General features: G+C 37.9%; 1 long non-coding RNA gene across 2 annotated transcripts; it reads left to right on the top strand.

Moving 5' to 3' along the window:
* Nucleotides 1-610: 610 nt before the first annotated feature.
* Nucleotides 611-27,293, top strand: LOC124721918. Of its 2 annotated transcripts, none has more exons than XR_007006411.1 (4): nt 611-759; nt 9,994-10,129; nt 25,354-25,509; nt 27,233-27,293. It is a non-coding gene; the product is annotated as an uncharacterized LOC124721918 (long non-coding RNA). The 2 variants fall into 2 exon arrangements; XR_007006412.1 differs by having other exon boundaries at nt 9,994-10,140.

Raw genomic sequence — 27,293 nt, 5'->3', positions numbered from 1 at the left:
TCAGAAGTTAAGTCCCATAGTGCTCAGAGCCTTTTGAACCATTTTTTGAAACTAGTAAAGAGTATAGGAAGGTGTTTTGTACTGAGTGACTAAAACAGTCAAACAACACTTCGAAAATGTGCCTCTGTTTAATGGTTTTGTTCAAATTTAAATAAGAAACTCTCGTGTTACAATGAGCCAATAATAGCAACCAAAGCATTAAGCCGTAAAAATCATATGCAAAATTTACTATAAAGATAGTGACATTTATAATAAGTATCCTTTACTTCCAAAGCAATTCGTATTTTCTCCATGAGTTTCATTCTTCTACACATTTTTCTAACGCACACTGTGGACATTTTTATAAGCGGAGGTAAGTTTCTGGAAATTTCTTGTTTAGTTATTAGTGTAAGATCTACGGTCTCTATTGGAAGTCCCCCTTAAACATCCCAACAACCACCACCACCTCTATTGGATTGGATTGGCTTTGTCAATAATGATTTTTAATTCTGTCATCAAATGCCCCCACTTTCGAAGTCAGTACTTTAATCTAAAAAGCCATGGATTCATGTCAGCAAATAACAACTCTGCTTTTTCCTTCACATTTTAAATTAATCAAATAAACTGGCTTGTTCTAGTGCGTAGTTCCGTTGCTTTGTTGTCTTTGGTTGTCGGTATTATTAAAATCCACTGCTCCGGTATGTCTTCATTTATTAAAATACAATCTCTGAAAAGCAGTTTGTTTGGAGGCGTACGAAATCCAGTGCTGTGTTTATCTAGGTTTGTTATTTTGAGTATGCGTATGGTGTCCATTGTCATGTAATCGTATCGGGTTAAGAAGTTATTTGTGTGTTCGAAGTTTGGTTGCGCGTTGCGCGATTACTTGCTAGTTGCAAGCAGTTATTTTTATCGGTGTACTGCTACAAATTATTCGATTGTTATAAAAGACGTCTCCAGGGCTATTACGAGTCATAACATATCAAAATTGATGAAAATACGTCCTAAAATAATCTCCCTTCGTTGTCTCATACCATTATTATATATACTGTCTGATGTTTTGGAGCATTAGTAACATCCAGTACTGGTATGTAATTTCACTGATAAAATAAAACCATTACCGTCGCACCCCTCCAGTTCTGTAGGACTACGGTTTTGTTGAATACAGATTTTTTAATATTGAACTGTATTAATCATCCCTTTTATGTGTAATCATGCTTATTTCTAGACCTCGGTATATTTATTTTATTATGCATTGTATCGCAGTCATGTTTTACGTGAAGTTTCATTGCTCACATCGAAATAATTGTGACGCATTGGCATTATTTCACCTACAGCAAGTATGTAAAGATCTGTATTTACGAATACCGGTACATGAAATGTGTAGGTATTGTAATTGGAATTGTGAATAAGTTTTGTTTTAATTGTAGCGTAACTATGACTGTGTAGCTAATATCTAAACCCCAGAAAGCACCAAGCTGGTATTCTGAAGGGGGTGTGGAATCTGAGAAACAACCAGTATTCAAGAATATTGCAATCAAAAAGATGTTTTTGGGAGTTAATTTGACAAACTTAACCATGATAGCCTCATGATACTTATTCAAGAAACTGGACTAAGCAATAAATGCTTGTGTGTGAAAAAATAAACGTGTTTGGAGTCCAGTGAACAACATGAGCCATAGGTAGCCTATATGAACTGTGATGTCATATGGCATCTATGATATTTTGTTTGTTTCAGTGAAATATTTTGAGTGTGTGTTTTGATCATAATATGAAGTTTATTTTTTGTGGCTGGTAGCTTAGACTGTATTGTTTGCTAGGTGTACTTTAAGTCTAGGCCTACTGGAGATGGTGTTCGACTGGGGGAATGCTTGTGGCATACAAGATGTATATATGTGTTCATTTACATTGACAGGCTGATCTGTAGACTAGTGTAAACATATATCTAGGATAGGTTGGGTTGGTAGGTCATTCCACAGATACATTTAAGGTAGGTCATTCCATAGATACATTTAAGTACCTATGTGAGGCTCCATTTTCGAATTGTGGTCTGGTATTTTCAAGTTTTTAATATATTTGAAGGACTAATAGAAAGAGCATCATGGGCCCAAAACTACCTTTTCTCAGAGAGATCCTGTTAGTCTCTAGCATTTTATTTCGCTAATGTTTTCGTGTTTAGTTATGTGAGACGTTGATCAGTTCTGTGTCTTATATCTCCACCACGTTAAGGGTGTTGTCGTTCATAAGCTTGGTATCACATTTTTAACTAATCCTGTTGTTGGCATTTCAAAGATTGATTTGGACACAACAGTTCATAACCAGTTCTTTGTCTTGCCTTTCTCCAACCAGTCAGTTATAGAGAGGTCTGTGGTTTAACATGAACTCTAAAAACAGTGCAGTTTTTATATTAACAGATTGTTGCCAGAGGTTAAAGAGTGGTAAATGACAGAAGAAAGGGGTTGTGACATTTTGAAAACTTAAAGTAAGTGCAATTTTAGGGTATGCCTTCTTAGTCACTGTCCACGTTCTCAGACTAACATGTAAAAATCTTTTTATGTACCGTGATATCATGTCTTAGAGTTGAAGTTTGTTGTCTAGATAACAATAGGGGGACAATCTTACACGTGAGGTGATATCAGTGCAAGAATCCAAATATTAAACAATGAAGTTATTAAGGAATTGTTTTATAAAGAAACAGTATGGCTGGTCACTACTGATAGTCAAGGAAGCAAGATCCCAGGAGGCCCTACTGCTGATTAACACTTTTAAAAGTGAAACACTAATCTTATTTTTCAGAACTATTCATTCTTGTCCTCACATCCTGTCTGTCTGCGTGAGGTAGGAACTAAGTTAAGGGGCCATTGGAAGTGTTCTATTCCACCTGTCTCCTTTGACCCATGAGATAATGGTGTTGTGTGTATGTTTTTGAATTGGTTTGTGTTTGTTGAGTTTAACATGTGATATTGGGTTCATTATCACTATGATAACATGGGTTTATTTGAGTCTGGGTAGCCAGTGCTGCAATGTGGATTTGGAAATCTTCATTTTTCAGTGATGGTTATTTATGTGTGTGGCATTTTGTTAGGTTTGATTAGTTTTGTGTGTGTGTGTGTGTGTGTGTGTGTGTGTGTGTGTGTGTGTGTGTGTGTGTGTGACTGGTAGCGGCGGTCAACCTAGGTGATTTTGTTGCATGCTTTTGTTGGTAATAAACTTTTATTTTTGTTTTAATCTGTAGTAATTCTGATGTTCTGTCTGTTTTACATTTATCGTACTTTGGTTGGTTTTAATTGATCTGGTGTATATACAAGTTTTTGCGTTTTCGAGTTGTTGAAGGTTTTGGTTTTTGTGGTGTTTTTTGAGTTATGTTGGTGTGTGAAGTTTACATTGTTTTCATTATTATTATTATTATTATTATTATTATTATTATTGCTGGTAGGTATTGAGAGCTGCATTTGAGCTACATAGGTCAAGGGAAATGTCTGATTCCACTCTTCGGGTTGTAGCTATTGGTTCCTTGGTATCTGGGCTTCCTTTCAGCTGTATTGGTTCCTTGCTATCTGGGCTTCCTTTCAGCTGTATAGGTCAAGGGAAACATCTGATTCTGCTTTTCGTGGCACTTATGCAGTCTAGGGAGTACATTGGCTGATCACGAGAAAAGTACCTATTTTTGAAGGAAACACGTGTTTCTGAAGATATAAGCATATATATGCGCTGAATACCAAAAATTTTTTTATTTCAAAACTTGAGTGTTACAGTCATATCTGACGCGCTCTTCACCAAAAAAGTACTTATTTTTCATTTGGATGCAAAAAAAAAATCAGTTAACTGTCTCAAATTTTTTTTTTTGTATCAAAAATGACATATTGCATATGTATGCACGGAATTTAATTTTTTTTTCCTCTCTCTCTCTTCAAGAAAGGTGGAATTAATAACAAAATTGTGGAATGGATTTTCCCAAAACATTGACGCCAGAGAAATTCCGCCAGGTAGTTATTCAGCATAGCACGGTGAGTTCTGAAAGCCCTTATAGGATTTTTTTTCTTTTGCTTTTTGCCAGACTGACTTCATGTGATTTGTGGTTGCGTTTGTAAAGGGATCGAGAAAATAAAGCAAATGATTAACAGCCAGATTATTGTAGCCCAAGTTACCTATGGTGTTGTAAGTTGCCACAAATCAGAAACTGCTGTGGTTCCAGTAGCAAAACATACTGTTGCAAAATTGGCAGCAAATGGGTAGCATCACGTTGTGGCACAGCAACCATAAAGCTTTGCTTTGTCTCAACGTCATAACCACCAAAGACCCATTGCTCTCGCACCTATGACTTCGATGGTGCTGACGAAGCAGCTCTCGTCTATTTCAACAGTATGGCCAGGGCCGCCCAAAACTATTGGCTCAATTAAGAAATATTCATGGCAGATATCTCTACAAAATTGGCACCAATCGACCACAGTGTGCTCACTGCCAATTTTGAGCTCCCTCATTAAAAACTTTTGCCTATTGAGTTCGAAAACCCACATGTAAGACAGTTGCAAAATTTTAGAAATGTCTAAATGACTGCCAGCAAAAAATGACATTTTCCTGATTGAACATTTCTTTCTACAGTCCCTGCCAATGGAGCAGCTCCAAATTTCGCCATCTTTCCCTGTAGTTTTCTCCAGCTTCATCTCTTTGTATCCAACACAATACCCATTTTCACACACCATATCGTTCTTCATAAGATCTTGTTGCCTAGCCCATTGTATTGAGCTTCGGGTGTTCTCCATAACATGGTATAAATCTTCCATTACAAAGTCGCTCAACTCTGGAAAATTTCTCGCCATTTTGGCACACGCAGTAATATACGATACTTCAAAACGGACAGCCTCAACAGAAAAATATAGATTGTTGGGCGCACTGATCAAGATGCATAACTGTGAGCAACAGGGACATATACCATATGCAACAATATGCAAAGCCAACAATAGCTATCATCGTTAGGATGTATGAAACTGTAAGCATTACCTATGGCTAAAGAACTCTGTGAAGAAATATATTAAAGTGTCTGCAGCATATTGGCATAGCAACATGAATAAGCTGGTGAAAGCAGACAGTTAATTAATCTTTTTTTTTCCCCCACCTCCATATGAAAATAAGTACTTTTTTGGTATTCCGCGCATATATATGCTTATGTCTTCAGAAATATGTTTGCTTCAAAAATAGGTATTTTTCTCATGATCAGCGCATGTACCCCCTAAACTGCGTAAGTGCCATTTTCGTTATTGCAGATGTTGGTTTTTTGGTATTGTGGGCTTGGTTTGAGCTATATAGGTCGAGTGAACTGTATGATTCCTGCTGGCTTTGTGGCTTTAGCATTATGTCGTAGGTTGAGACTTTTTTAGTTGTGATGTGATGTTTTGTATTGTTAAAATTAGGTTGTCCTTGCCCTAGACCCCCTATTTCCCGCAGTTGTTCTGTAGTTTCATTTTATCATTCAAGTAAGATTACTTTCACTGTTTCTGTTTTCCTGCAGGTTTGTTGGCATGTGTACATAGTGACAATATTGACGACATTTTGTATACTCTGGACGTAGGCGTTTCTGTCATATGGATGACGTCATGGGTCAAAGCAGATGGATTAAATCGGATGCTTCCCTAATGCCGAGTTCCGAAGGTTTGATTGGATCTACTGACACTGCCTTTGCCTGGTAGCATGCTACTGATGATGTGGTGTGTGTGATATCCATGCACAAAACTTCCACACAAACACATGGGTCGTTTCACAATGCCGTAATTAGTTTCAACCAGTCAGTGGTAGTCTTCAGACGAAAGGCATATGCTGAAGCTAATGGTAGACAGAGATTAGTTTCTGTTGTGTTCAATGTTGTTGAGAACAGAATGGAAACCAGTATGTGCCTTTACCCTAAAGGCGCTAGCTGGCTTGTCAAAATTGGATACAGCGTTGTGAAATGCTTGTGAGATTATGTCAAAAAATATATAAAAGAATTTTAGATCCCTTATCTCTAAAACAGTATGTCATTTTTTTCCATATTTATATTGCTTCTGCATTATTTTTAAATGCAAGTTGGGGAGCCTATGATTGTTTCGTTATGAGAATAGATAAAATTGTCGTTGCAGTGTGTGGCTGATTTTGATGAGTGATTTATGTCCAGCATTTTGATTATGTGATAGGTGAAAGCAGACGGTTGGTATTGATAAAAATCAAAATTTCTGTTATGTAAGCTAGGACTAGTGGGCCAGGGAAAAAACTAACTAGTCGCTCGGTCATTTCAGAAAAAAATTGATATTTGCTGGATGAATTCCCGAATGTTTAATGGGTTTAAAGACATTTTTAAAAAAATTTTATTCTCAACATTTAGAAACAGTGGCTATTTTTTGCTTTTACAGGCATCTGTTTTTCTTTTTTTTTTTCCTTTTCTTTTTTTTTTTTTTTTTTAAATTATTCAGTACTGAGTTGAAGTATCATTAACTGGACTATAAATTAAAAACCATGATAACCATGCTGAATGTATTCCTTAATATAGGCCCTACTTTTAATGGCTCAAACTTGTTGATTGCAAGCTAAAAAAGCGTATTCTTTAAACTATTTAATTGGATAGATAAAAATTCTACTCATCAAGCAGCGGCAGAACACATACATAAAAGACAGCTGTAATTGGCAAGCTTTTGGAGCCAGTGGCTCCTTCTTCAGGCAGAAGGGTGGAAGGGGAAGTAATCGAGTGAAGGAGAAAGACTGGAGAGGTCTAGGAAAAGGGGTAGATATTGGTTAAGTCACCCAGAACCGTGGGTCAGAGGAGACTTACCGTACGGGATGAGAAGGAAAGACATTACTTACGGTAAGTCTCCTCTGACCCGCTGTTCTGGGTGACTTTCCCGATATCTACCAATTTTCCTAGACCTCTCCAGTTCTCTTCCTTCACCCCTCTTCCGTCTTTTATGTGCGAGTTCTGCTGCCACTTGGTGAGTAGATTTTTTATCAATCCTAATTGTATTTTTCCAAAGTAAGAGTAATTTCTCAGCCTTAATATTTATTGTCCTATTACACTATACAGTATAACTACTTCTTATAGTGAGAAGCTTACACAAAATGTACACTATTTTAAAAAATTGATTTTTTGAATTTTTTCGTTCTTTGACCTACAATATCTTTGTAAGGAGAGCAGATAAAAGTCTGAAAATTACACACTTAATGGATCTTCATGATATCAAACTTAAATTGGAAGTAACAAACAGAAAATATTGTGGGGAAGGCTAACCAAAGACTGCAATTTATTGGCAGTACTAAGGAGATTGCCTACACTACGCTTGTCCGTCCTCTTTTAGAATTCTGTTGCGCGGTGTGGGATCCTTGCCACATAGGACTGACAGAAGTACATTGAAAAAGTTCAAAGAAGGGCAGCACATTTTGTATTATTGCGAAATATGAGAGAGAGTGTCACAGAAATGATAATGGATTTGGGCTGGACATCATTAAAAGGAAGGCATTTTTTGTTGCAACAGAATCTTCTCATAAAATTCCAATCACCAACTTTCTCCTCTGAATGTGAAAATATTTTGTTGACACTGACCTACATAGGGAGAAACGATCACCACAATAGAATAAGGGAAATCAGAGCTCGAATGGAAAGATATAGGTGTTCCTTCTTTCTGCGCTCTATACGAGATTGGAATAATAGAGAACTGCGAAGGTGGTTCGATGAACCCTCTGCTAGGCACTTAAATGTGATTTGCAGAGTACCCATGTAGATGTAGACAAGCCTGTACAAATCTGTGTGTTGTCATCCCCCTTCCACCAACATCTGTTCACTCACACTTGGTTAATAATGAGCCCTTGAAGTGTGCAGTTGAACAATGGAGTCTCAAAATAACGAGAATAGTTTTTCTAAGTGTTGGTTACTAACCTTGAAAACTCAATAGTGTGTCATTTAATTGCCAAAGTCAGAATAAATTTCTGAAGGGCAAAAGCAAACCTTGGCAGTTGATGAATGTATAGTTCTTGCTGACTTTTCTGAAAACTATTCCTTTGTTGTTCAAGTGAAATACAAGGGCGCCACTGGGTAAACAAACAGACCACAGTTTGTCCATTTGTGTTCTGTTATAAAGATCCAGATAGACTAGAGTCATAGTTTTTGTGTTGCAAATGATTACTTTGAGCACAAAGCTACAGCAGTGCATGCTTTTCACCTGCAGTTAACAAACTACGTAAAACAGCACGACAGTTCCATAAACAAACTGATGAACTTCTCTGATGGTGCTGCAAGCCAATATAAAAGCAAACAAATATTAATATCTCCTTTCTCAAAGAAAAAAAGACTGTTGGCTCGGTGCAGAATAGCACTTTTTTGCATCATGTCCTGGGAAGAATGAGTGTGATGGCATAAAGGGTACAACAAAGCGAGCTGTCACAAAAGCTAGTTTGCAACGGACCTATGAGAACCAAATCTGGACACGTCAAGAAATGTTCAAATTCTGTAAAGAATAGGTAAAAGGGATTACGTATGTTTCATTAAATGTGAGGAAATATGAGAACTCTATGCCAATGTCTTGGAGGAAAGATTCAAAACTTGTCAGAAGATTAAAGGCACCCGATCTTTTCATTGTTTTATACCTCAGTCATACAACTTGCTCAACTGTAAGTTCACATCGACATCCTCTGATAGTGAATGTCATCACTGTGGAAAACTTGTACCACTGACACTTCAAAGTAAGGACATAGTGGCTTGTGTCTATGACGAACAGTGGTGGATTGCCAAAGTTGGTAACATTGCTCGTCAAAACCAAGATGTGGATGTTACATTTTACCAGCACCAAGAACCCCATTAAAAAAATTTGAAAAGGATCAACACGAGAGGCCCGTTAAAAATGCATTAAAGGAGTTGTCTTCTCCCCTGGAATTTATGACTGTGACTAGGCGAACATTTAACTCTGTGCCCAACATGAGTGAAGAAATACCTCTGTTGTTCAATAAACAACGTAGCAAAAACAAACAAGTTGAGAACGGGATAATGTAATGAATTGTCTCATTTTTTAAAGAGTTATCCTAGATATTTTTAAATTATGTAATTTATACACTGTTTCCATCAGCCCAGATATTGCAAACAGTAAGAAACATATTTTTGACTCATATTTGAAATTTTTTTGTCCATGGAATCTCAAGGTTGAAATTTATACAGAAGTTTGATATCATAAAGGTCTATTAAATGCGTAATTTTCAGATTTATATCTGGTCCATTAACAAAGATTTGCAGACCAAAGAATGAAAAAATTCAAAAGATTTGTTTTTAAAGTGTTTCTAAGTATAAGCTTGTCATAATTGTTTCTCTAAAAAAAAAAAAGGTATCTGTACTGAGTATTGTAATACCACAAAATGTATTAAGGCTAAGAAACTACTCTTTGGAAAGATAGTATTAAAAATGGGTTTTTTAAATTTACAACCAACAACTTTGAGACATTAAAAGTGTATTCCCTAATACATTCAGCAGGGTGATCATGGTTTTAATTTATAGTCCAGTGTCTGCTGAAATAAATACCTCTTATATGAAAGGTCTGGGGCAATCCATTACTGAATAATTTAAAACACCACAGACGCTTATAAAAGTGTAAGAAAGCCTGAAACAAAAATGGCTGCTCTTTCTAAACGATAACCAATAAATGTTTTTAAAAAATATTTTTGAGTCCACCAAACATGAAGGAATTCACCCAGCGAATTCTTTCTACGAGAATGCAGTTGTCTCTCTTTGTAATTTTATGGCTTTCTCAAGTATGTTTCCCTTTGGATACAATTAATTGATAGTTTTATGGTTTGGATGGTGTACGATCTTCCACAGAATGCTTGTATTTACTTAATAGGCACACGTTTAAAAATCCAAATATTAGATCATTATTTCTCTGAAGGAAACATTGTTTCCAGTATAAATCCTAGATGCAGAATTGTATTGTTTACATTGTGACTGCAGCACTATTCTTCTCTCACCTGTTGTATATAAATATTTCTGGAATAATTTTAACATCTGTTTAACAGGACACTAATGACAGCAGCAGAGAAGCTTGCCGCTGTTCCTGATGTGGATATCGACCCAGAAGGAACATTTAAGTATGTTCTAATACGTATCTTTGGTCCAGAGGGTCCTGATGGCAAAGAACCGAGCAAATTAGTGGTCAGTAACTGGTAAACTAATATTTGGTCAACTTTGTGATACATTATTATTTGAGAGACAGTCGTTAGCATCATTTTTCAATTTTCTCAGTTGAATTTTTCTTCTGATGTCGGTGACTTGCAATGGGGAATTGTAGCCTAAGGTTGGTTGTTATCTGCATAACATAGTGTTTCAGTGTTTACTGTTAAATTGGAAGTGAGATGGTGGATGGCGATACAACTGAAAAACGCACAAAAGAATTTCATTGAAACACTGTTGAACTACAGTTATGGCCCTGTGTGCTATGGTATCTTTGCCAGATAGTGTTGACAGAGGACATAAAAAAGCATTCAAAGAAGAGCAACGTATGTTGTTTTATAGCTAAGAAGGGGGAGTGCGCCATGGACATGCAGGGTGTATACGACCCGGAAGATCCGGGGAAAAACCCGGGAAATTTTTCATTGTTTTGTTTTCAGTTAAATTTTTGTAATTTTGATTGGTAAGAACCGATACTCTAACAAAGGATATTACTGTGTCTCAATACTGCAGCAATAAAACATGAACAAGAGAAAAAACGAAAATAAAACTTAAATTTCAAGGGAAATGCACCATATACAGCAACAAAACAGTGCTCATACAAGTGTCCGCCAACAGTAAAATGTGTCAAAGGCTTTAGGAAGACTGTGCAATGCTTCGTAACAGCAAATTGCCTCCGCTGAGCGTGACGTCACAACTGTTTACATTAAATTCATTTTAGCAGTTACGAGCTCGATCATGCGCATGCACAGTTGAGTAGTACCTTCTCCCGCTTCTGGCTACAGAAATTGTTGGCTGTGTAAGCAGTCGCAGCAAGCAGCTAGATGCTACCGGGAAAAATTTTACTGGAGCGCCCAAGCTGCCAGATTTATACATGCGCAGGAGGTCCAAATCTGGGGGGGGGGGGGCAAATTCATATTCTTGAGGGGGGGGGCGGGGGAGGAAACCTTGTTTCACAAAGCGACTCGCATCCAGCGCACGTTAGTTCGTTAGTTTATCGATTATTCATATTACTTTGAAACTCATCCCTGTCGGTTTTTGAACATTTTTAACACATTCTAAGTTGATTTTGAATGAATCGTAAGTTGATTTGTGAATGCGTGCGTAGTGTACATGTTTCCTCTGTCAGTGGAATCTGACAGAGCTGAGCGAAGTAAGGCTGAACGGATGAATACCAACCGCTGTCTGATTGTGTGGTTGATTGTGTTTGCGAATGATGAGCGTTGTTGTAATTACTAGCGGAATCCATAGATTCAGACTACAGGAGTGGAAATAAACGAATAACACGTAAGAATGATTACGTATTACCTTCGCGGTGTATACAAGAAAATGAAATTTTGACAAAAAATTTTTGGGCAGATCGCTATACTAGTAAGGGCGCGTTGTACAGTCCCCAGCTAGCAGCTACTTTAAGTTCTGTTCTGGAAGAAGCACGGAAAATGTGTTGTACGACCATGTAACAACGCCTAACCGGAGAATAATCACGGGATAGCTAAACCGGTGATTCTGGTAGAGTTAATGAAGTTAATCTGCAAATAAGCTTTGGCATTGGCAGGAATAGTTACAGAATTAGCGATAACAAGACTGTTTGTTAGAATGATGAAGGAGAAGAAATGGGGGCATCACACAAATTGTGGAACAATATGACGATTCCAAGTTCGTATAAAAATTTCATACTACTACTTTTCGATCTCGTGCTTGAGGAACTGGAGTGTATGAATGAAGTGTGAAACTATTTCCTAACGTAAAGCTTTTTGCTTGTAGTGGGCCTAATAGGCATTTGATATTGGTACTTTGTGAATTATTTTCTGTCCTTACAAAACAGACCGTTTGTGCCAAAACAGTCTCATTTATTTTGTGTGTATTACAATTGTTGTAGTGTTAGAAAGGCCTATTTTGTTTTATCTAGCAGACAGTGACAAAATAGGTGTAATCAGATCGGGAAACAACACCAGTCTTGGGTCCTATTTGTATTAACAGCTTTTTCAGTATTAGACAACGACGTTTCGACTTTTTGTGTAGCAAAATGTTTGACGAACTTTGATGAGGTAATAGATTCTTTCACAGAAGGAAAGCACTCCATGTAAAGCTGTACCAAGATTAGAGGGTAAAAAATTCTAGGAGCTAAGGATTGAAGAAACATGTATTGTCTTGCTTGTCTCATGTCTTTACTGGGTTTATATATCCTATATTTAATTTTATGTCACACAAAGCAGCAAGTTGTTAGCTAATAGGGAACAAAGAGTGCACATTTTCTGAAGAGTTCTTTTTTTAAAAAAAAGAGGGACAGAATGTCAAACCGGCCAACTGTAAACAGGAGAGGCACCACAGGACATTTTAATTTCCACTGTCCTGAATATTGTTTGATGGCATCCATTACAAAATATACACATTTCAATTCCACAGAGCGAAGTACAGTGACGTGCGATAGGAGAATGCTGTGTGAGGAGACGAGACACTGCACTTTGGCACACTTATGACATGTCTTACATTTCCTCAAACACACATGTTGCATGCATCAGACCCTTCAGAAAGACGTGCACTACAAAATGAACATATTTTTGTATATATATAAAAACAAAGATGATGTGACTTACTAAATGAAAGTGCTGGCAGGTCGACAGACAGACAAACATACACACAAAATTCAAGCTTTCGCAACAAACTGTTGCTTCATCAGGAAAGAGGGAAAGACGAAAGGATGTGGGTTTTAAGGGAGAGGGTAAGGAGTCATTCCAATCCCGGGAGCGGCAAGACTTACCTTAGGGGGAAAAAAGGACGGGTATACACTCGCTCGCACACACACACATATCCATCCACACACATCCATCCACACACATCCATCCACACATATCCATCCACACATATACAGACACAAGCAGACATATTACACGTTTTTTCGAAATTTTCCCGAATTTCTCCGTCCTTTAACGTGTTTTAGCGGCAACACAACCACCTAACCTTGATGCACATTGCTGTCTACCAACCCAAGTTCACCACAGGATCAACTTAACCAACAGTTTTTCGCCTTTTTTCATACCAGATCTCCAGTTGCTTTCTAGTTCACATTTATCTCTCCCCATATATTTTTATCTTTCATTTTCATTTCAACCTCATGTTACACTTTCCACCTTCTAATACCATGTCACCCTCACAACACACCCACAAAAAAAAATGGTCTTTAAATATGTCTGCTTGTGTCTGTATATGTGTGGATGGATATGTGTGTGTGCGCGAGTGTATACCCGTCCTTTTTTCCCCCTAAGGTAAGTCTTTCCGCTCCTGGGATTGGAATGACTCCTTACCCTCTCCCTTAAAACCCACATCCTTTCGTCTTTCCCTCTCCTTCCCTCTTTCCTGATGAGGCAACAGTTTGTTGGGTAAGCTTGAATTTTGTGTGTATGTTTGTGTTTGTTTGTGTGTCTGTCGACCTGCCAGCACTTTCATTTGGTAAGTCACATCATCTTTGTTTTTAGATATATTTTTCCTACGTGGAATGTTTCCCTCTATTATAACCATATCATTAATTTGAACCCAACAATTACGTTTGTTATTGTCGCTGTTTCATTTCGAAATCTTTCCTGTCGTCTTATTTTCCTTTATTTTCTCTTTCTGTTTTTACCAGTAGTCTCACTTTGTATTCACCTTCCCCTTTTTACCGTAATCTACTATAAAATTTTATCCCGCCCATATATACTCAATAATATGTAACCCACTTCCAAAACATAACCAAAAAAATTTTATTTTCCGCTTTCAACACTACCGCTGCTATAAAATCCACCGTTTCTAGTTCAATAACAGCTGCTTTCACGTATTAAACAACCATTTCGGCTAGTTCTAAGAACTTTCACTTTATTTCCACTTCCGTTTTTGCACATCACTGATCATTTTTAGCCGCTCCCCACAGGTTTTAACGTCATTATTTCTTCGTCAGACAATTGTTAACCCCATTTTCGTAATCTCTCACCACAACACCACTCCTTTTAATACATTTACACGTTTTTTCGAAATTTTCCCGAATTTCTCCGTCCTTTAACGTGTTTTAGCGGCAACACAACCACCTAACCTTTATGCACATCGCTGTCTACCAACCCAAGTTCACCACAGGATCAACTTAACCAACACTTTTTCGCCTTTTTTCATACCAGATTTCCAGTTGCTTTCTAGTTCACCTTTATCTCTCCCCATATATTTTTATCTTTCATTTTCATTTCAACCTCATGTTACACTTTCCATCTTCTAATACCATGTCACCCTCACAACACCCCCGCAAAAAAAAATGGTCTTTAAATATGTCTGCTTGTGTCTGTATATGTGTGGATGGATATGTGTGTGTGTGCGAGTGTATACCCATCCCTTTTTCCCCCTAGATCCGGGACTGATGCGCAGAACAGTCTGAATTACAGTTGGGAAGTGGGTAGTCTACACGTGACCCATTTTTACATTTAGTGTTTTTGCTGTTTCCTCTCCATTTACTGCTCCCACATCAAATGAAGGCAAAACAGATTTCTGTGGCCGGGAGCTATCAAGTGAATTAAAATACATTCACATAATAATGGAAGGCTAAACTGTGTTATTAGTTGCAGATTTTATTTTATTTCCATCTTTCTGACAGTCAAGCGTTAATTGCCTTTTAGAACAATGAAGTTATTTTTGTTGGTTTGGCAAAGAAATTTTCTTTCATTAATCTTTTCCACTAAGGCAGACAATATATTTGAGACAAAGTGTTTAATTCCACACACTGTGTTTGCTGCATTTCAAGTGCACATTTTCAACTTCTAGCACATTTGGCATTACGCCATAATAAAGAACCAAACATGAGACAGGACAGTACTGGTACTCCAAGAAAATTTACATCCCAAAAACCACATAGAAAAGCTTAATAACAGGTCGTGGGATTCTGGACATACAAATTTGCACTTTAAATGTGAACATTTTAGTATGGGTCACGAAATTCCGATTCTCTTGGAGTATCCTCTGATGTCTTGTTTCTTACATAATGTAAGATCTTTTAATGTTTCACACGTACGAACATGCAGGCTCCCTACGACATCGTAGCTGCGCTTGCGCGGTGACGCCTGTCATCTGGCGCTCTCTGGCAACTGCAGAAACGAACCTATTTCTAACAGGTCGTGGGAAAATATTTCGAATGGTGGGTTGAAAATCGTTACCATCAAAGTACCATTCTAGCAGTTACACCAGAACTATGTGAGATAATGTACGATGAATTTCTTAAATCACAAAGTGTTTGACTCTCATTTAAAAATCAACTCTTTGATGATGAGCCATTTAGATGAATTTTGAGCCTGGAAGATCAGACATTTATGTCGTTATTAAAAATTTTACTGGCACCTTTGTGTGATACATCTTAAATTGTAATACGCGCATGAAAGACCAACATTTTATGAGAAAGCTTAGCTTCTCTTGCAGCGTATTAATCTGATAGACCAATATTATATGTGAAGGCTTTGCGTTTCGTTTAGCAACACTATTTACATTAATTTGAGCCATTAACTTTTTCTGTTTGTGTGTTCGCGCTACTTAACAGTGATGTTGCTGTTGGTTGACTACATCACGTGTCCTAAGCTCTGAATACCTGCTGTGATCGGCTGGCGAAATTGCATGAAATGAGCTATGACTAACTTACAAAAGCGCATCCCAATCTCAATTTCAATGCTTTGGAAAGTAACATGCGGTGTTTGGTGGAATTCGAGTTTATACTTTCCTAATACAAAAATATGCAGCATACATGTTGCTGCACATCAAAGATCTTTCCAAAATGCGTGTTTTTTTTTCTTCCTAAAGCGCCAGGAAATTCTACGCCCGTGTATAAAACCATAATCAAAGGACTTATAAGGTATACAGTTCCAAGAGAAAATATACCGTCAGTTAACAGGGAAAAAGTATGTTTTCACTTGGGGGAAAGTGTATTTTTGACTGAGAAATCCGGGAATTTTTTTTCCTTGTCCGCATATACCCTGACATGATATACAAGTTGGGGTGACAGTCATTAAAACAAAGGTGTTTTTTGTTATGATGAGATGTTTTCAGGAAATTTCCTCTGAATGGCAAAATATTTTGTTGGCACCCACCTACATAAGGAGAAATTATTATCGTGATAAAGTAAGAGAAATCAGAGCTCCCACAGAAGCTGTTGAAGAGTGGAATGTTACAGAAATAGTCTGAAGGCTTTTCGATGCATCCTCTGCCGAACACTTAAGGATACAGGATACTTATAAATGGTGGAAAAATCAAAATTTTTTAAATGACTTTATTAAATTCTATAGTCTTTTATGATTACATTGATATATACACTGTAGGGTTTGAAATGAAAAATGACCTATACATACCAAATTTTAAAGTTACGGTCATGTACGAGGTGCGACAATAAAGTAATGAGACTGATTTTCTTTGCAAGATGTGGCACCCCTGCAGGCTTGTGTAGACACAATATCTGTGACCTTGGTCTATAAGCCGCTTCTAGTTCAAGCGGCATGTTGAAGCAACTGCTCAGTCATTAGTTGTGCTGTAATAAGTTAACACGTGTTAGTGTCTCTCATCACGGAAATGGAACTGCATAATATTGCGCAACAGTATGCCATTTCTTTTTGCGTTAAATTGAGTGAAAACGCGATGACAACTTTTACGGTAAGCTTAAGAAGGCTTTTGGAGAGGAGGTTATGTCAAAAGCTCAAGTTTTTGATTGGCATAAAATGTGTAGTGAAGGCAGAACAAATGTTGAAGATGAAGACTGCAGTGGACGACTGTCAACCTCACGGACGGATGTCAACTTGGCCAGGGTGCATGAACTCATAAAATCTGATAGAAGGTTATCCATGAAAATGATTGCAGGAGAACTGCACATCAATCGAGGAACGGTTTGTCTAATAATAACATTGCTGATAATTGGATTCTGCATCACGATAATGCACCATCCCATACTGCTCTGTCAGTACAGTAATTTTTTACCTCAAAACAAATTTCGGTACTGCCAGAGCCACCTTATTCACCAAATATTGCTCTGTGCAACTTTTTTCTCTGTCCAAGAATCAAAATGGCGGTCAAGGACACCATTTTCAAACAACGCAAGATGTCCCAAAAGCTGTGACGAAGGTCTTGGAGGATATTACAGAAGATGAGTTCCAGAAATGTTACCATCAATGGCAGAAGTGCTAAAAAAAGTGTGTGCAATCAGAAGGGAACTTTGAAGGAGACAACACGAAAATTGACTAAAACTGTAAGCAACATTTTTTTTCACATCAGTGTCATTACTTTACATTCGCACCTTGTATACTGCCATGCCCCCTTTATTTCTGTTACAGAAACCAGTATTATTTTGAAAAGAACCGTGCACTTTCTTTCTGTTTCCAGCGATTATATGTATGATACATTGTATATGTTGGTAACAGTGCAGGTTTCTAGCGTCTGTAAATGATTATCTTTGCAAGTATTTACTTTTGTGTTCTGAAGCAGTTTGTTCACATGTTAATAAACGTTTGTTTCCCAAGCGCTACATATATTTGTGAAAATACATATTTTTTAGTGTGCCACACATCAAGAAATTCAATAAAAGGAAATTCTGTGGTAACCAGTTCACAAACAAAACAAGCCACACTGTTGAAAGTAACCTACGTGTCAGTTCTTCAGTGAAGAAATTCGCACATGGCACGCCTCCTGGTGATTCAAATTTTTGTGTTAAAAATGACGCTGTTTGTAGTGGATTTGTTGTTGTTGGTGTGGGTATCTTATCTTCTTTGATAAAGGAAGTGGAAAAATGTAAACAATGTGATGGTGTAGGCTGTCTGGAAATAACTGAACAACAAAGTAGCAGGAAGGGTTTAGCGTCAAAATTAGTTGGTCTGTGTAGATCCTGCAATAAATCTACCTCGAAAATGACTTTGAACATTGTGCATAATTCATATGATGTGAATTTGAGGTTAGTGTACGCAATGCGTGCAATAGAAAAAGGAAGAAAAGGCTGCACAAACGTTTTGTCATTTGATTGACCTTCCTCCTCCCAGTAGGTTCAGCAAGTACATAAGAATACTTTTAGGTGCCTTGACGGTTGTGTCTAAAGCATCTATGAAATGTGCAGTAGAAAAAACTGTTAATATTAGTGAAACAAGGGACATTGCTGTTGCACTTGATGGGACATGGCAACATCGAGGACATCGTTCCTTGAATGGTGTTTTAAGTGCTACTTCTGTGGAGAATGGAAAAGTTGATGATGTTGAGTGCTTATCTAATTATTGCCACATCTGACATAGTAACACTGAAGGACATATTGAACATCAGTGTTATAATAATTATGATGGTTACAGTAGAGGTATGGAGTGTGATGGAGCTCTAAAATTATTTCAGAGGTCAGTGCCCGTTTATAACGTTAGATATACAAAGTACCTAGGTGATGGGTACTCTAAAGCTTTCAATAAAATTAATGAGTTCAATGTTTATGGTGATAGCTTCGTAACAAAACTGGAGTGTTGTGGACATGTGCAAAAGAGGATGGGTGCTAGATTGAGGAAGCTAAGAAGAGAAATGAAAGGAAAATTGCTATCTGATTGAAAATCTCTGTCTGGCTGAGACAGATTGACAGAAACTGAAACAGACCTCCTTCAGAGGTATTAAGGACTGGCCATTAGACAAAATGCACCTCTGAATGATGATACAGCAATGAGGAAAGCTGTATGGGCCACCTACTTTCATAAGTTGTCCACAGATGACCACACTGTTCATGGACTTTGCCCTAAAGGAGCAGATTCTTAGGTGTGGCTACCAAAAAGCAAAGGAAAGTGGTCAAATATACTATCAAAATATCATAAGCATTATCTTCTTGAGCCTGTTAAGAATGAAATAAAACCAATTTTTAGAGATCTGAGTGGACCCTGTTTTGCTTAGTACCACATTTACTCGAATCAAGACGCACCTGAAAAATGAGACTCGAAATCCAGGAAAAAAAATTTTCCCGAATCTAAGCCGCACCTGAAATTTGAGACTTGAAATTCAAGGGGAGAGAAAAGTTTTAGGCCGCACCTCCAAATCGAAACAAACTTGGTCCATTGTAATATGAGACACAATTTAGGTCAAATGAATGACGATACAGCTACAGTAGTTTGGTTCGAGTCGTAAGCTCAGTAGTTAAGCTTTACCAGGTAGCCATTGCTATGCGTCAGGCGCTCCGTCCGTATTATACGGGTACCCTTCCTCTTTCGCGTACTTCGTTAGCGAAACAATGGCAAGAGACTGCTATTTGCTGTTACCTACACTCCTGCTTTCTTTGAGAATGATCAACAAGAACCAAATAATAGACAGCGTATGATAGAAGATATTCTGAACGGGAGTTTAGCGAAAATTTTTCTCCGTTTGAAAATCTTTGCAGGCACCTCTTTAGTACATTACATTCTGCACTGAAATTAGTCATCTTAGATTTAAAAATCTAGTCAATTGCCGTGCTTCATTTCTGACTGTATCACTATTAGGCATAAGAGTAATACAAATATAAACATGGGATGATATCTATATTTTTCCGCGTTTGCTGTTGTCTCACTCTAGTTTCGTAGTTTATTAGGCAGACAGGATTTAAATGAGTTAGCAGCAAACACGAAAGAATACATGGCAAAATGTTTATATTCTAATTATTCTTATGTGAAGAGAATACTGCATGCTATTCACAATTCATAAAAGTTCCTATAAGGAACCATCTCTTCTCACAGTTAGGAAAAAATTCAGAACGTAAAGTTGGCCATATTGACAAACATTCCAAACAGTCTTGCCAGTCGGATTTTCGTAGTGCATTGAAATGCTGCTACATTCAAAGGTGCACAATACGGAATTTGTATTTACTTCGTTGGATAATGTATGAAAATGCAGTGGTCGAAACTCGAGACGGAGGAAAAACTTGTCTGCCACCCCCCCCCCCCCCCTTTTTTTTGTTTTTTTTTTTTTAAATGCACTCATGCAGAGGGTTTGGCGCCAGTATTTATCTTTGTGCCTGCAAAGCATGCCTGTGTAGCGCTACATATATTCGACAGCAGAAGTTAGTTGTGGCGGCACCTACCAACATTTTCCAGAACTTCCGCTTACTTTGCACTCGATTCTAAGCCGCAGGCTGTTTTTTGGATTACAAAAACCGGAAAAGAAGTGCGGCTCAGATTCGAGTAAATACGGTAAATGTCTTCATGGGGGCACTCAGAAAACAAATGAAAGTTTCAACCATTCCATACGGGAAAGATTACTCAAGAATGTTTTTGTAGGACTAAATACGTTAAAAGTTGGTGTACTAGATCGTGTGCTATGTTTCAATGACGGAGTGGTAGGAAGGTAGGAAGTCCTGAGAAATTTAGGCATAAAATGTGGCTCTAATATGAAAGATCAATTTCTTCTGTGTGACAGACAATGGGTGCATGAAGCTGAAAGATTCGCTCTTCAAGTTACCAAAGAAGCAAGAAGTGCTAAAAGGAATGCCAAGAGGAAGCTTGAAGATGAAGAAAGGCTGCAGGATGTAGACTATGCTTCAGGAATGTTCTGAGGCACAGTTTAATTGGACTCATATGTTCATTCGCAATTTCCCGCTAGTTGTTTTCTTCAGAATTCAGGTAAAAATATTTCCTAAAGTTTATAAAGCATTGCTCTAATTTTTTCTGTAACTTTTGGTAGTCCATACTTATGTAGTAGACCTAAGCTTTATTGCAGAATCAGCTAAATCATAGAAAAAATAACATTTTTATTTGGAAAAAATTATAAATATTAAAATGTAAGATGTGGTACTTTTTTATCCTTGTAATATACGTAATAGGTGGAATTAAATAGGTCTAGTATCTCAGCCATGTCATGCATGTCTGGTAAAAATTTGGTCTCCTTCAAATGTATAACATTGGATTAAATGGTACCTCAGTTTGAGGAAGAATTTCCTTGTTACTTTTTTTAAATAACTCTAAGCAGGTTCAAAAATATTCAAAATACTTCTAATTTGTTTAGAAAGTGTGCTCTATTACCTGATATCAACAAAAAATCTTAAAACATATACATTATAAACAGTGCCTGAAAGAAATATAATATTGAGCTGGAAAAATGCCCTGTATCCTTAAGTGTGAACTGCCAGATAGCCGTGTAGATTTACACGAGAAATATCGTCTGGTTTGCACTGATGATGTAATGATGTGAGGGGGCTGAATGCAAATTTTTTTTTTTTTTTTTTTACGCCTGCTTTGGTGACGGAAGCAATGCATTCAACTTCCAGAAAGAAATTATCTCGCAAAACAGGCCTTTGACTAAACTTCATAAAGTGCCGTACTGTGCTGGTTTATGGTATAGAGCAGATGTTACCAACAAGTATTCCATTGGTTCTCCATCATTTGAAAAAACGTCGTTTTCACTAAAACACAGCTACATTTACAACTCCATTTTTCCTGTACAGTGTTCTATAATACATACAATTGTGACTTTAAATGACAGCTTTGAATTATCAAGGGCATCAGTTTTTTTTTCCAAATTTAATGTGCCATTATCAACAGAATGATTGCATGCAGATCATTATATTGGCGTGTGAGGTTTTGGGATTGACATTTATTTTTTTTATCGCGTATCTTGAGACTTTGAGCCAAAGCTCGTGGGATGAGGTGGTACCTAGTTTACAGAAAGCTGAATATAAAATTTATAAACAAAAAATTACAGAATTAATAAAATATGAAATTAAGAGAAATTAGGATAAATTACATGTTGCATAGAGAAGTTCTCATGTATTGTGAGGGTCTCTTGTGCAGAATTGTAGCATACCACAAGGTAACCTTTGTGTGTGGATTTGAATACTTACGTGTATCACTCTTTTTTTCTGCCCTGCTGGGAAATTTGGAAAAAAAACCTGGAGAAATCTTGTTTTTTGTCTCAGTAGATGAAACCGTTTGTTTACTGGGATTTCCTGCATCGTCGCTGGCTGGATGCAGCTTAATACATGCACCGCTTCCCTACTCCCTCATTCTTACTGCTTCTCCACTTCCTACCACTCCCCTCAGCTTGCAGTCAGTGCTGCCACCACTTCTTGCCACTAGCCTAGTAGCTGCCGATGGGAGGCGTGAGGGGTGGTTTGTTTTGATATGATTCTTGGAGATTGTTGACCCAGTGGCTGGAGACAACGGTCATATGTGCACGAGTTGTGTCTGAGTGATTGTGTGGTGATTGTGTGAATGTGGTGTGTGTGTGTGTGTGTGTGTGTGTGTGTGTGTGTGTGTGTGTGTGTTTTATTTTCTAAGAAAGGCTATGGCCGAAAATTTAGTTGTGAGAGTGTGATTGTCTTTCCTACGTGTCTGTCCATGGTTCAGCAATCATCTTTACGGTGAGTTGCTACCTATCTTCATTAGCATTAATTCTCAGAGTATTTGCACAAATTGATGGATTTATCACCACCATCTCATTTCGTCAACATAATGTCAGTGACTTGTGTAAAGCTGGCCACATGAATGGACTTCCATGATGGGCCAAAACCACAGGCTGTTTCTGTGGGTCTCTCTAACGGATGGGGGCTGCCGATTTGAAGCCCATCGTTTCCCAATAATGTGCAAGCCCTGCCCATCGGATCTAGTCTCGCCGATCTGCTCCCAGGCCGGCTCTGTTTGTGTGTGGTATAATGCAGTGGGTTTTCGTGATTTATCCGAGGACTCAGGACTGTGGTGCTCCTCGGCAGGCCAGAGGCCACGGGCGATGGAGTTCAGGAATTACGACTTTCTCACTGCAAGTACATTGTGCGGTACATTGTTTTATAAACATTTTATTTATTCTAGTACATTTTGGGGCTTAAAAAATAATTTATACAGGATGTACATATCTTTTTTTTTTTTTTTACGAACATTCAGTACACGAAACATGAGTGACCCGGCAGACATCAATACAGTAATCGAATTCGTGTCATACCTGTCCCAGCATGGCATCGTCAATTGTGATATTTGTTTCTCGTATTCTCTCCTGGAGCTCCGCTACATCACGTGGTAGAGACCATACATACACCGGATCTTTAATGTGTCCCCACAGAAAGGAAGTCACACGGAGTGAGATCTGGTGATCAGGGAGGCCATTTCATGAAACAGCTGTTCCCTTCTGTAGCACGGCCAGTTCATCGATGCGGCAGCTCCGTATTCAGGTACCCACAAACTTCACGATGAAAATGGGGTGGAGCCCCATCCTGCTAAAAGATGAACGGAGAGCCCAATTGCATCTGAGGCATCAGCCATTGCTGCAACATATCCGAGTAGGAATATCCAGTGACAATGCTCTTGGCGAAGAAGAATGGCCCGTACAGTTTTCGACACGACAAAGCACAAAAAAACATTTACATTTAGCGAATCACACCCAAATTCAATGCATTCGTGTGGATGCTTTGTACCCCAGATTCGACAATTATGCCTGTACACTTTCCCATTAGTGTCAAAAGTGGCTTCATTGCTAAAACTTAAGCGATCAAAATTCCATCCCCGTCCTTATTCAATTGTTGCAACTGTGAACAAAACTCAAAACACTTGTCTTTGTCGTTGTTATTGACCTTCTACCCTAGCTCCAATTTGAATGGTTTCATAGACAACTTCTGTCGCATGACTTGCCACAGTCAGTGGAGCCATTTCGAGTTCATGGGATGCACGACGCACCAATTTCTTTGGACTCCTTATGAATGTCTCTCGTATGCAATCCAAATTCACTTCACTCACACTGGGATGTCTGCTTCTCTGTGCTGGGCACAAGCAACCCATCATAATAAATTTGTTGTGCCTTCCTTGTTGGTGGTTTCTTACCGTACTTTGTTCTAAACATCCATTGAACAGCTGTAGCACACACTTTTTTTGTTGAACTCCAACACACAGAAAGTTCGCTCCGCACCTGAACTTGCCATATTTATGACTGGTGCTATTGGCAAATCACCAAAGTATGCTGTGGTGGTATACATGAAAAAGAACTTTCAGGGTTTCTCTTCAAAATGACATATGTGTGATATCTGTGCTATGTTTGGTTCTTGTGCAATAAATAATTGAAAGTGTTCCCAGATGTAATGTACACCCTGTATATTAGAAAGTATGAGCGATAGGAAGAACAACTTGTGGCAGTCACAGGCGGTTTGTATGCTATGTACCTGTATATTTTGGCCTGCCTTATATACTTCTTTCAATAGGCCTACTTTTTTCTGAGGTTATTTCTGAAATCAGTGTAGGTATTTTAAATCTGTCTTGTGACTCCAAGGAAATGCGTATTTGTGTCACCAAATATGTTTAGTTTTATTGAAATAAAATAACATCAGTGGTCTTAATGGAATATTATATACCATTGTCTTTCTTTCTCCATCTAAAAACTGTTCATTACAAAAGATGCTGAAATTAGTACTTAAGATTTTTGCTCATGAGGGGAAGAAATACAGAAGTCCTTACATTTTTTTTTTTTTTTTTTTTTTTTTTTTGTGAACTTGTCTTTACTTGCCGTTGAGATCTCGAAATTTGTCAGGGAAAAATGCTAAAACTTGCTGGAAATCGGGGAACGTCACTTGGGGGAACTTGCGGCAACCCTGAATGTTCACAAGCTGGCACTGCAGAGCTTGCTGACTGCATTTTTCAGGGATGAGAATATTCTTGCCAAGTGCACAGAATTGGCCCAAACTATAACACCATATGAGATAACAGAGCAAAAGTAAACAAGCTTTTGTGTTTGTGTCCAAGACATAGTGTATAGTGAAGACAGAAGTGTTCATTTTCTGCTTAAGGTGTTGAACATGATACTTCTGAGAGAGCTTTTCATCTATCTTCAGTCTTAAGAATTTAAAATGTCTGTTCGACCAGCTCAGGACAAGACTATTTCTATTTTACAAGAGTTCAGTTGTTGGCAGTGAAGTATTAATCCGTTCTCCAAAAGCCATGTGCTGATGTTGCCAACTACCTTGTCAGCTAGATGATTTACGTTATGTTCAGTGTTTTCCGAGAGAACACATGTCCGAATATACAAAAGCTTTCATTTGCATTTGCAGTAGGTATGGGGGGGGGGGGGGGGGGGGGAAAGAAACAGAAGCTCCTGTGTGTGTTTCCTATAGATAGTGGATATAACAACAGCTCCTTTAAGTTATGTTTTCAGATTATTTTTGATGCCACAATTTCCACTCACGTTGCTACTTTTGTGTTTTCTTCTTGCTTAGTACTCTTGATACATTTTGTTCAAAGTTTGACTATGGTTCCTGTTACTAGGTGCGAGGATACAAGTGAGTTGGCTTCCATTCGGACGTCTACGATGAGACGATGGACAGGGTGAATGGCCTCGGCGTTGATACAGAGTGCACTGGTGGTGGCAGAATACAGCACGACCCCAGTGCCAAGGTCATCAAAGTGTACAGCTACTCACAGGTAGTACCAAAAGCAGTGAGTTGTAGAAATGACAGTATGTGTCATCTTGAGCTGTTATTCAACTTAATTTTTTACTGTGTGACTGGTTTCAGTTGAAGACCATAATGGTTTCAGTTGAAGACCATTTTCAGGCACCTGTTGTATATACAGCACGGATACGGGAAAATTTGGGATGAAAAGAATGTTTGAAAATTATAGTAACAATACAAGCAACACTTACAGAATTTGATTACCAGCAAAAACTATATATATCAAAAGAATACAATGTCAGAAATATAAATTAAATATCCACAAGCATTGTATGTATTGTTACTACAATTTTGAAATATCCTTTTTGCCTGAATTTTTCCTGTTTCTATGCTGTGGGAACAACAGGTGCTCGAAAATGGTCTTGACCAAAACTGGTTGCATCGTAAAAAAAAATTATCAACAGCTTAAAGTGTTACATGATGTCATTTCTACAATTCGTATAAGCTGCAGACCACAGTTAACAAAAAATATTTTAAGAACAGTGAAGTTTCTGTTCATACGTTGCGTGCCCTATAATTCAAGTATTTTTAAAGCTTTTAAGAATGTTATACGCCAAGCTCCTCCATGGGAAAGCAATTTCTGCTTTGGTTACATGGCACAAATTATAGAATACCTTGTTAGATGGTCAGAAGTAAATGTCACCAGATGTTAATACCTGTAAATCATCATCATGCTTCTTACAACCGTGTACAATAATTTGGGTGTGGTGTTGTGGACAAGTGTTATGGTTGAAATGGCTACTGTTGTTCTGGGTAGCAGCCATGATTATGAATTTTCCTGACAAATTAAAACTATGTGCTGGGCCAGGACTACATCCTGAAACCTTGACTTCCGTGGACAAAGCTGATACCAACTGTGCTGTTCAATCTGATTCAGGATTTTTTCTTACACCTTTCAGATTACTTTTGAGGCCACAATCCTTGCTTCCACTTGTATATTTAGCGAGAGAGAGTTGTATATGTAGCGAGAGAGAGAGAGAGAGAGAGAGAGAGAGAGAGAGAGAGAGGATCTTCTGTCCCATAATTTTATGACATTATTATTATTATTATTATTATTATTATTATTATTACCAGCTTCTGTATCTTTTGATTGAGTATAGTTACGGCAGCACATGAATTGTGGTGAGCCTGGTGTTTTTACAAGACTTTTTCCAGTTGCCAGGACAGTTGTCATAATTACTCAAATCAACAATTCCTTGCACTTGGAGCAGACCAAATGATTCCTCTTTACCCCTCGCACCTATTTTATACTTTTCAGACTGTTTTTCACACATTTTGTGACCTACCTGTTTCATTTAACACAGTTAATACAGTTGCAGATTGTGGGTACGTGTTTAATTTTTTTTGCACGGTTACTGCTGCTTGTGTTTCAGTGTTGTGTACAATGCCAGACCCATCAATAGAAAAATTAATTCTGATGCTGCATCTTGCACATCTGTTCTGATGGTCTTTACACACTCCCTTTTTCTGCTGCTTTTGTGTTGTGATGTGTGGTGTAGAAAATTTCAGATTGCTTTACGGTTTCATGTGCTCTGTATTAGATGCAGTTTTAGTGTACGTACAAGCACATTGTTTACTTATGATGTAGTTGTAGTTAAGAGTTCTCGTTTTAGTGTTTAATTATTATTGTGATATGTAGCACACTGTTTAATTGTACTTTAGTTTTAAAATACCCAAGGACTGCTTCATTTCAGGGGTTTGGGAAGGCAGACCACAGCAAGACTGTAGAAATTCTGAAGACTGCATATCCTGTTT

Source organism: Schistocerca piceifrons, chromosome X (assembly GCF_021461385.2).
Source record: "Schistocerca piceifrons isolate TAMUIC-IGC-003096 chromosome X, iqSchPice1.1, whole genome shotgun sequence".
In the NCBI taxonomy this organism is placed as follows: Eukaryota; Metazoa; Arthropoda; class Insecta; order Orthoptera; family Acrididae; genus Schistocerca; species Schistocerca piceifrons.
Note: the sequence above shows the minus strand (reverse complement) of the source record. Positions and strands in the feature narration are given on the sequence as shown.